Raw genomic sequence first — 12,768 nt, 5'->3', positions numbered from 1 at the left:
CAGTGCCAGTAGTTACATACATTAAAAGAGTAAACAGAAGCTGGTAGCATATTTCTCTCTCTCTCTCTCTCTCTCTCTCTCTCTCGTTCTATCATATTCTTTTCCTCTCTCTTCTTCCTCTCCTCTGTTTGAAATAATTGGGGAAAAAAATGCTAAGATCGAATAAACCAACCCCAAATAGACAAACAACCTGTAAGATATTGCAAACACCTTTATGAAATACACATGCGCAAAATATTGATATTGGCCTATATATTTTAACAAACACAAAAACAAAATGCTTTTAATAAAGTTATTTTATTCAGTTGACTCAAAATAAATTCTCCCATTTACTCTATGTCTGATTGAAAATGTAGATCAATTTTGTGTCACTCATCAAATATCTCCACATGGTCAATTCAACTAATAAATGAGAACAACTGGATAACACAAAAATCTGATAATTGCTCATACAGCCTAGTTATGGTTTTTTCTTATATAAACTTTCTTTATAAATCACCAATAATATATCAACAGATTAATCAACTGGACAAGGTGGGATTTATCCTTGGCATGCAAAGATGGTTTAACAGACAAATCAATCAATGTGATACATCACATCAACAAATTGAAGGACAACAGAATAATAGATGCAGAGATGGCATTTATAAAATCCAACATCACTACATGCTAAAAACCCTAAGCAAGGTAGCCATAGCCATAGAAGGAAGATTCTACAACACAATCAATGCAATTTAAAAAGAATGCCAGTATCATAAGGAAAAAGCAAAGAATGGAAGCTTTCCTACTATGATCTGGAACTAGACAAAAATGTCCACTTTCACCACTGCTATTCAACATAGTATTAGAAGTCCTAACTAGAGCTAACAGGCAAGTAAACGAAATTAAAAGGAATTCAAATAGAAAATGAGGAAGTCAAATTACCCCAGTTCTCAATGATATGATTCTATCTATAAAAGAACCAAAAGACTAAATCAAGATACTATTGGAATTCATAAGAGAGCTTGGCAAGGCAGCAGGATACAAAAGTAAAGGACATAAATTGATGGCCCTAATCTACACAAACAACTCCATGGCTGAGAAAGAGCTTATAACAGGTCCTTCAAAATGGCAGAGAAGAACCTTAAATATCTTGGAATAAACTAAACCAAAGATATGAAAGACCTCTATGCTGAAAACATTAAAAACATTAAAAAACAAATTCGCCATGTTCCTGGATTGGTAGAATAAACATCATCAAAATGTCTATATTTACCAAAAGCAATATACTGATTCAATGTGATCCCAATCAAAAGTGATACAAAAATGCATTTGGAATCACAAGAGACCGAGATAGTCAGAGTTATCTTGAAGAATAAAAATAAAGCTGGAGGAATCATAATTTCAGATTTCAAGGCATACTATAAGACAGTGGTCATCAAAATAGTCTAATACTGTTACAGAAACAGAGATCAATGGAACAGAAGAGAAGCCTCAGAAGTTAGCCCAAGTACTAGATGTACAGCCATCTAATCTACAAGAGAACTGAAAATAATCCAAAGAAAACGGTTGTTCTCTTCAACAAACGCTGTTTGGACAGCTGGAAATCCACTTGTAGAAGTTACAACCAAGACCCCCAGCTCTTACCTTTTACAAAAATCAGCTCTAAATGAATCATGGAGCTTAGTCTGCACTGAGAACCATCAAACTGATAGAAAAACCATAGGAAGCATTCTGCAACATATGGGCATTGGTAAAGACTTCTCAGAAATGTCAGCAAAAACAGAACGAATCAAAGCCACACACACACACACACACACACACACACACACACACACACACGGGACTGTATCAGACTAAAAAGCTTCTTGCAGCAAAGGAAATGATCCACCAAACAAAGCAACAGAATGGGAGAAAATCTTTGTACACTATATAATAACAGCTAGCAGACTGAATCCAGGATTTACAAAGGACTTCAGAAACTCAACAATTGCAAAGCAAACCACCCTGTTAAGAAACGAGTATGGGAAATGAGCAGGAGTTTTTTGAAAGAACAAATACAAATGGCTAATTGACACATTAAAAAATGCTCAGGCTTTCATGTCCCAGAAAAAAAAATATGTATATATATAACAGTCATGTTCGAGCAATAAAAGATGTTTACCTAAGCAAGAAGACTCCTTAACGAATCACATAGTCAAGTCAGTATAATTCTGAAGCCTAAGTGTGTGCACTGGAGCCTTAAATATCTGGCAGAACTTTTTCCTTTGTAATATTCTTACCATCATATTCTGGGGCTTTGAATTTGGCTCAACATGAGAAATCTCTTTCTTTGGATGAATTAATTGGAACATCATCTCTATAGGAAAAGGAATTCCTCCAAAAGTTTTCATGAGGAAATTAGTATCTTTGATAGTATTTTCAATTCACTAAAAGGTACAACATCTCCTCAAAGGGAAATAAAATTCTTCTACAAATTTTAAAACTAGTTCAATATCATGTGTTACTTCTAATGTGTCATGTGCTGGCATAAAAACAATTTTCATGGGCCCGTCACAGTGGCCTAGTGGCTAAAGGCCTTGCCTTGAATGCACCAGGATCCCATATGGGTGCCAGTTCTAATCCCGGCAGCTCTACTTCCATCCAGCTCCCTGCTTGTGGCCTGGGAAAGCAATCAAGGACGGTCCAATGCCTTGGGACTCTGCACCTGTATGGGAGACCTGGAGGAAGTTACTGGCTCCTGGCTTCGGATCGGTGCAGCATCGGCCATTGCTGTCACTTGGGGAGTGAATCATCGGATGGAGGATTTTCCTCTCTGTCTTTCCTCCTCTCTGTATATCTGACTTTGTAATAAAAATAAATAAACCTTTAAAAAATTTTTTCATTAGCACTTGGTTATAAACACAGAAGAGAGTTAAGTGCTAAGTTTGTAAACAAGAAAGTTCATGGTTTTTAACTGTTCATTTTATTTGAGAAAAATGTTTATTTTTTGTGGAGAGCGGGACTATGCCCCAAGATGGCGCTTGTTATTGTCTTCTCACGGCACAAAGGCAGTAAACAAGTTTTAGGAAGTTGTAGAGGATTGGTTCAAGGTCTCATGCAGTCTGCATGGTGTGCGCGTGATCAGAGTTGTGATTGGTGTGTGTGTGCATGATCAAGGCTGTGATTGGTGTGTTTGATGCGTGGCCACGCAGCCTTGTTGGGATTGGCTGTTGATAGGGTTTTAACCTAAGTTTGAGAGAGAACAAAGAGGAGAAGAACAAAGAGGAGTAGTGGTAGAGTAGTACTAGTAGTAGAAGAGGAAGCCTGTAAATATGCTGTAGTTACTGCCCTTCTGTATTATACTTGGATTTCTTGTTTTGTTATGTTATGTAATTAGTTTGTCCTTCAATAAATCCTCATAAGAGCAAGCACCTGTGTTGGAGCTTCACTCGCTGGACGAGGGACCCCGTTAATTTTTAAAGAAAAAAGTTATAGAACCTCACAATTTGTTTGAAATATATATGTGTATGTGTGTATATGTATATATATACATATGTGTATATGCATATGTGTGTATATATGTATATGTAAGTGTGTATATATGTATTTTGTAGAAGGCTTCTCTGATGTAGTGTTTCCCATATTAGATATAACCAATGTGCACACATGAATATATATAATTAATACAAACAAAACATTTATCAAGAAAGCTCTTATTCTATTGATCAGAGCTGCACATACCTGTATTCAGAAGATGGAAATTACTGATACATCACTGCAAGTACAACTAAATATATGTCCTTCATCTTCTTTTACCAGCCTTGCTAAAAATCTACTCCAAGTTGGGAGTGGAGAGGGGTTTGCAATCTGTGACCACAGATGTTAAATGTACCTCATGAACGGGGCTGGAACAACAGTGTAGTCAGCTAAGCCTTCACCTGAAGGGCCAGCATCCCAGTTCAAACCCTGCTTGCTCTACTTTCATCCCAGCTCTCTGCTAATGTGCCTGGGAAGGCAACAAAAGATAGCCCAGGTGCCCATGAATCTCATGGGACACCCAGATGAAAATTCCTGGCTCCTGTCTTCAGATCTACCCAGCTATGGCCATTGGGGCCATTGTGGCCATTTGGGAAGTGAATCATTAGATGAAGAGCTCTTTCTCCCTGTCTCTCCATCTCTGTGTAGCTCTGCCTTTCAAATAAGCAACTCTTTTTTAAAAAGTTCATGGAAAGTGAAAAAAAATTGAAATCCATGCATATGTTTTCCAAAATATACATTTTCTGTTTCTTTTTCAAGACCTCTGGTATGCATGAATAAAAAATTGTGCCAAAATAAACTTAGCTTTTAATCCAGCAGTTCCATGAGAAGTTTGAGAAACTCATACTAAACTCATAATTAGCCATTGTGTTGTTTATTACAAAGAAAAATATAGGATTACATGCCTTTCCTCAGAAGTATGGTTTTTGAAATAGGAGGTAATTATTTTGGTTCAAAATGTTGCTAACAATGCACTTAAAGAACTCCAGCTGGTTAAATTTAGAATGCTAAACAAAGTCCAATCTAAGAATATTCTTTGGCTATATGCCCAGTTATCTTTGTTTGATTGTAAATTGGACATATTTTCCTTCACTTTAGAATTCTGCCTCTGGATGTTTGCTCCCATGATTCGGCAGGCTGTGATGAGCTTGTAGGCACATGTACAGACGCTCCACCTTCTGAGGATGACTGCATTACTTCCAGTCAATGATACACCTGTAGCCCTTGACGTTCTACTTCAAATATTTTCTATCAATTATTTGACTGGAAGGGTTAACACTTTTTCAATAAATCAATTTTACTGAGATATTTTACATGTGGAAGAATTACTCATTTTACGTTAATATTTCATTGCACTGTACAGAAATAATTCCAATCAAGATACCACTTACAATCAAACCCCAGATTCATCATCCTAAATAACTTTTCAAAAAAGTCCTCATAGTATGCGATATATTATGGTTGACTTCTGAAACAACAGAACTATGAGATTCGTTCATATTATTGGGTATATTTATTGTTCATTTTTCATTATTTCCAAATAATGCTGCAATGATTTAATGTATTACACTTAACTTATCTGATGAACAGTCTTAATGTTACTATATTAACCTTAATAATACAATGTCATGAATTTTTTAAAAATTTCTGTCAGCGGAGTTTACAGCAAACTGCAACTACAAGGAAATATTCAAGTAATTTTGGCAAGTGTTAACTGTGATATCATTATGTGTCTACATCCACAACAATGGACTTGTTCTATAGGAAAAAACACACACACAAGGGACTTGCATGGTGGCACAAAAAATGAAACTGTCATCTACAGTTCCAGCATCCCATATGTGTATCAGTTCATGTCCTAGATGCTCCATTTCCAATCCAGTTCCCAGCTACTATGCCTGGGAAGACAGTAGAGGATGGCCCAAGTCCTTGGGTCAGTGTACCCATGTGGCAGAAGCTCTTGGCTGCTGTCTTCAGCTTGGTCTATCTCTTGGCTGTTGTGGCCATTTGGGGAATAAAAGAACAGATGAAATATCTCATTCTCTCCTCTCAGTTACTCTACCTTACAATTTAATAAATAAATATAAGGTTTTTAAAAATTAAAATTATACAAATAAGTCTTTGTGTACCAGAAGAGTCAAAATGCCTGTTACATATAGCCAGAAGCGTTCATAAGTAATTCAAGTGCCACTCGAGTAATGCTGGATTTTAGAATTACTCAAAAATGAACAGGAATCCAAATGGGCTGTTTTGCTGTTTTTATGACCAGACAATAATTACAGTAATTATAAATATGTTGTTTTGTATATTTTTAATATAAAATAGGTATCACTATTTTTATTTTATGGAAAATAAAAACCAAAAATCAGAAACCTTCCAGCTTCTAAAACCTAAAGCTAGACTGTGAATCTATTGTTATCTAACAAGAAATCTCATGCACTTAACTACAGCTTTCATAAGAGTAAGTATTAATTTATTTGAAAGACATGGTGACAGAGAAAAAGGGAGAGGAGAGGAAGAATCAGAACAAGAGAGATTCTTCCATCAGCTGGTTCACTCTCCAAATGGCCACACCAGCACGCCTGGGCCAGGCCAAAGTCAGGGATTTGAAAATTCATCTGGGACACCTATATGAATGACAGGGGCCCTGGTAGTTGGGCCATGTATACCTGCTTTTTTCTTGTACAAGCAGGTAGCTGGATGGGAAATGGAGACACGAGGACTCGAACTGGCACTACAATACATGATACCAGGGTTACAAATAGCAGTTTAACTTGTTTTGCCACAAGGTTGGTTCCATTTCCTGAACTTTTAGCTAAACAACTTGTAATTCACATTTGTTGTTCCCATGGTCCACATCTCTAGACTCAGTGCTTTGGAAACATGAAATTTTGAGCAATGAGGGATCTGCTAGTGAAGTGTAAGGGTGTTAGAACCAAGCCTGGAAATCCAAAGAATATTTTTTTAAAAGATTTATTTAGTTATTTATTTATTTATTTAGAAAATCAGATATACAGAGAGGAGGAGAGGCAGAGAGCAAGATCTTCCATCTGCTGATTCACTCCCCAAGTGATCACAATGGCTGTCCTCAACTGCTTTCCTGACCACAAGCAGGGAGTTGGATAGGGAAGAGGGGCCGCGGTGACATATGGTGCCCATATGGGATCCTGGCATGTACAAAGTGAGAATTTTAGCCACGAGGCTACCATGCTGGGTCCCAAAAAAGAGTATTTAACAACAGTTCATAACCTAGAATCAAAATGTTTTGATATGATGTCCTTTTGCAGATCAAGGCTGAATATCTGAAATAATGAGAGCACAAATATCCCAGATATCACTTCATTCTTAATCTTTCTTGCTTTTCATCTCTGTTTCTTCCTTACAGAATAAATTCTAGCTTTACTGGTCAAGTAGTACTTTTAAAATTCCATATTTTGGAGTATTGTGGATTCCAAACATTCAGACTGGAGATACTACTCTGATATATGAGGACGCATTTGACAACTCTGTAATATAACTAGGTTATGCTACATTGAGGCTTCTGGAAGGGCACTACTAAGAAATAATAGCAAATTTAAAACTACTTTCCAGTCATAGAGACTTTTTCTTGCTTCTAGTATAATATCGATTGGATTTTTGCTATACAGCAATTTCAACAAACCTTTAAAGGACACTAAATTGTACTATTAAACTATGAAAAGAAAAAACAGCTATTGAAAACGACCAGTGCTGTAACTTTTTAGGGCAGAATTTTGTGAAGTTGAAACTTTCAGGCTTAGTGTGACTGCATAAAGACCAAAACTAGAAAAAAAAAAAAAAGAATGAATGTCCGAAGAGTTTAAAGGCTCAAACCACATCTGATTGAAACATTAGAAAAACAACGAAAAGTGACACCTAAAAAAAGACACAAATTCAAAGTATGTATGTTGGGTGCTGGGGTAGCCTCAAAGTACTTACCAGCACTTTTAAAGATGCAGCCATGTAGCAAACCTGTTTAAACTGATAAAACAGAGTTTAGTGTTTTGTACACAATCAGAAAAGAGACAAGTGCTTCCTCCAATTAATTGGCAGAGCCTGCTTCAATACTGATTAGGTCTCTCACACAGTGAGAACTGAAGGAAACTTAGCAGTCCTGCTATTCAATTGCGAGAAAATGCAAATTAAATGAGGCAGGATTTTTAGAGTTGTTTTGTAATTTATGAAACTACAGTTCAGTTACATTTTTAAAGAGTCATTTGTAGCTAGCATTCTATCCTTTTAAAATACAAGAAAAAGTAATCATTACTATTTGGATATAATAACATTTAAATTTTACCAAGTATGTTTAGGCATTTTTCCTTTTGATTTGCATCACCACTTTTGAGGTAAAGTGTCTCATTATTATGGGACAGCTGAAGAAACTGAAATCAGCAAAGAACAAATAATGAAATTGCCTATTTTTATGAGATGGCAATAATCACAAAAACAAGAACACATTTATTGACCATCTGATAAACAGAAGGAATTATGCTATGCATGTTAAACAGACCATCTCATTCAATCTTAGTCACAATTTTGCAAAATCCATGTTACTGGCCCTAAATGAAATGTGAGACATATTGAGAATGAATCAGGGTAGACAACTTGTCTGAGAATCATACAGCTGATAAGTTATAGACTCAAAATTCAAGCCCACGTCTGTCTGATTGTAAATTCTATGCCCTAAGCAGCCAGGAATATGGACTCCACCGAATTTCTGTTTGCTAAATTAATGACTTCCTTAATCCACTGTATTAAAATTGCATATATATGCATTTTGTAAACACTTATTTGCATATATTATATACATATGGTCACATAATTCAAGCACCACAGGCATGACTTATGTAAGTCTTTATTTTTGAAAGTCTCTAATGCCTAGATGGGGTTAAAAGCAAATGGATGCATTGTGGTTCTTTTTTCATTTTCTTCATCCAAGGCTATTTATCATTTGTAACATAAACTTATGCAAATTAGTTGTATTTGCAAAGATATGCTTTAATTTTACCAGCTCCAAATTTCACATCAGGGAACCAGGAAAAATAAGTTCTATTATTTTGTAAAAAGTCTGACAAATAACAAGAGAATTGTAAAATTAAGGAATGCTTTCAAAAGTACAAGTTAATTTTGCTCATGGCTATCTCAGTTACACTACCAATGTAGCTTTCAATTTATTCCCAGATTTAAGGAATGTCAATTTTATGAATAACTCATGACTTTATCTTTGAGTACCTAAGAGTCTAGCAAATTACATCGTGCAAATGTATCGTTTCAAGTCTACACATGAAGTACAGTAGTACTATCTTCAGAATCTGCTGTGAACTGCATGTTTATACACTCAAGATTCCACACATGAAACTCTAATGGCCAGCATGATGGTGTTTGGGAATGGGGAGTTTGAAAGGAGTGAGCTCTCCTGATGACAACTGTGTCTCAATGAGAAGAGATGATGGACAGCTTGCACTCGCACTCCTTTTCCCTGCATGTTTGAGGACCTAAAAGGATGCCGATTTGCAAAGCATCAAGAGAGCCTTAACCAGAAGTCAGCCACAATAACCCTCTGGTCTCAGGCTCCTTTGCTTCTGTAATATGAGAAACAAATTTCTGCAACTGAAGTAATTCTTTCAATGGTATTTTTGTTATAAAAGCTGAAACTATTAAAAGGCATATCAGGATCTTAAGGAAAACTAAACAAAAACAGCCAATAGAATCAAGAATGTCTTTTAGGAGAGGATGCCTGAGTCAAATATTTAAATTAAAAATGAGCTTGGATACAGGTAGAATATAACATGACAGGGCTAGAACTTTCCCATCTTTTGTCCTGTCACAGTGAGTTTCTAAGTGCACGACAAGAACACATCGTCATTAAGCCTCAGATGGCCAAATTAATTTGGAGAACAAGTTTTACTTCCAATGGGCTTATTCTTTAATATATGGTCAACTTAAATTGAGACTACTCTGCTTTTCTGCTCTTCTTTTTTTTTTTTAAAGATTTATTATTTTTATTGGTAAGGTGGAAATATATAGAGGAGGAGAGACAGAGAGGAAGATCCTCCATCTGATGTTTCACTCCCCAAGTGAGCGCAACGGCCGGTGCTGCGCCGATCCAAAGCCAGGACCTGGAACCTCCTCCAGGTCTCCCACTCGGGTGCAGGAACCCAAGGCTTTGGGCCGTCCTCCACTGCGTTCCCAGGCCACAAGCAGGGAGCTGGATGGGAAGTGGAGCTGCCGGGATTAGAACTGGTGCCCATATGGGATCCCCGCGCGTCCAGGGCGAGGACTTTAGCCGCTAGGCCATGCCGCCGGGCCCTGCTTTTCTGCTTTTCACTGTATCTCAAATCCTCATGCCCTCAATCCACAGACTGTTGGAAGACACAGCTGATCATTCAATGATTTCCCTTAATTATTTTGAGCACAGAAAATTATTTTCATATGTAAATGAAAGTACTGCTTATCTCTGTTTAGTAAATTGGCAGAAACGTGGATCAAGCAGCAGAAGAGGGAGTCCTTTGAATTACTTAATACTCCAATTCACAGCACTCAGATCTGAAATAAACCTTTCTCCTATTATGATACCTTTCTCTTGGATATCTCTTTAAAATCTGATATTCTTTTTTATTTGAAGTTATACTCTAGCTTTCAAAAAGCACATATAATAATATGCAAAGAAAGTAGAAATAATTTTTTGTTATATTAAGGGGTCATTCCCCTTCATCTATATTTTGTAATTTATCTTTGAGATAGCAGAAAATCCAGAATATGGCCAAACTTGGAAATAAGACAGCCTCTTTGAGGAGGTGGGGGAAAAGCAATGATTCTATGTATTTATTTTCATTTTATTTGAAAGACAGAGATGCAGAGAAAGGTCTCACACCCAATGGGTCATTTCTCAAATAGCTTCAACAGCTAGGGCTTTTCCAGACCTAAGTAGGGTGCTAGAATTCAATTCTAGTCTTACCTGGGAAGCAATAATGCAAGTGCTGCAGCTCTCATCTGCTATATATTACGAGCAACCTGGAATAAGAAGTGAACACAAACAAGGCACTCCAACATGGTTTATGGCTGCCAATGCAATAGCTTATCCACTGTGCCAAGTGCCAACTGCAAGACAACTTTGAGGGAACTTATCTCCCAGTTAGAGTGACCTAATTTGGGGAAGAACACTGGTTGAAAATATTCCTCTTTTTGTACCTCTGAGCAAATTAAGACAAGACAGATCCTAAGTCTTAATCCAAAATTCAGAAAAGTTAAAATTCCCATGAGAAAGAGCACACAAAAATTCTAGGATAAGACTTCATCTCGGCTCAATTACTTACCACTGAATCTTAGGCAAGTTATTGTCCCACCTTACCTGCCTCCCTCAGCTGAAAAAAAATTACATAAATTGGTGCAATTGTCATGCATGAAAGCTAAAATCTAAGAAAAAAAAAAACCACAATAGCAACAACAAAGCTAGCAGCAGCTACCTGTAGCATTTACCTGATTAACCAATGAGCCCCCCCTTTCAGAAAGCAGTTTCAGAAGCATATTAAGTAACCTCACTATCTAGAAGAACAAATTCTATTTATGAGTGAAAAAAATAACTGAAAATATTTCATAATTTTTACCTTTGACTGAAAGATTTTATTTCTAATAAGACACTAACTACCTTGGGGATAGCATGATAACTCAATTGGCTAATCCTCCACCTGCAAGCACCGGTATCCGATATGGGCATCATGTCCACCTGCTCCAGTTCCCATTGAGCTCCCTACTTACAGCCTGGGAAAGCTGTGCAGGATGGCCAAAAGTGTTGGGACTCTGCACCCATGTGGGAGGCCCGAAAGACTCTGCTGGCTCCTGATTCCTGCCTCCTGGCTTCTGGCCTCAGACTGACTCAGCTCCAACCATTGCGGCCATTTGGGAAGTGAACCAGCAATGGGATACCCTTGTCTCCTCTTCTCTCTGTAAATAAATATAGATGCCAGGAAAATAAGTCAAAGAATGCATATGAGAATACTGTTTTTTAATTTTGTAACTTACGCTATTCTGTCATAAACTCTTAACATTTTCTTTTTACTCTGCCTGCAGGTGGGTACTGTCACCTCCATCCATGTTCTAACTTTGAGATAAGCAAGATTTGGATGATAAATGACATGATAAAGAGCTGTAACAACTAAAACTAAGTTCTTTGACACAAAGTGCTGATGCAATCATCACAATGCTATGTCGAAATTGTGTGTTTATTCCATATAAAAGAAATGAGATCTGTGTGCATATGAAAGAAAAAACATCTTATCCAACACCACACACAGCTATTCCTTCCTAGAAACATCAAGGCAGAGAGGGGAACTTCAGAGCCAGAGTTCTTTACCTGTTGTTAGAATTCTCCTTCATGACCTTCCTTTCATTCTAGACTGATTTTTTAATCTGACATATGTCATCAAAATGAATAAATACTTTTGAAAAGGTAAGCAAAGCAATGAAAAACTAGTCAAATATATATTGGTTATGTTTTGAGGTGAAACTTACAATGGTTACTGCCATCTCACCAAATACATACTTTCTAGGCAGACAAAAATATCTTCAGTTCCCATCAACCACATTGTCCTCTCACAGTCTTCTTCCTCTTTAATTCTACACTGTAATAATACCATTTGGGGAATTGGAATCCTCTTCATTTCATTATGAGTCCTTTTTTTCCTGAACCGTCCAGATAAAGTGTAACCATCATCAATAATCTACCCCTTTTTTTTAATTTAGCTATTTTATATATATATATATATATATATATATATATATATATATATATATCTCTTAAGATTATATAATTCAACCTTTGAGTTTATCTACTTCTGAAGACTGGGCATTGAGTAGGTGCTCAGAATGCACTTCATTAATGAAATGATAGTATATTCACAGATGTTTCCATTTCAATGAGAAACCCAAAGGGGCTTTAGTTTCAAAAGAGTGTTTTCAGGAAATAAACCTCTCTTAAAAACCCAAGTAGTTCAATTGTCTTCATATTTAAAAGATTTTGCAAAGTCAGAGTCAAGAACATATAATCTGAGTCAATTCTCTTGATGTATCCTGACCTAAAAGGAAGGGCAAGTGGAGAAAATGTAATAACACAATTTGATTATCTGGAACCATTTTGAATTACAAAAAAAGACAGAAATCAAATATTAGGGCTGATTTTGTTGATAAAGTCACATGAAGGCAAATTATTTTGATCATTTAAACCCCAACTGTATGGTATGTCCTTTATATATG

This window comes from Ochotona princeps, chromosome 14 (genome assembly GCF_030435755.1).
Source record: "Ochotona princeps isolate mOchPri1 chromosome 14, mOchPri1.hap1, whole genome shotgun sequence".
Lineage (NCBI taxonomy): Eukaryota > Metazoa > Chordata > Mammalia > Lagomorpha > Ochotonidae > Ochotona > Ochotona princeps.
This window is presented reverse-complemented; position numbering follows the sequence as displayed.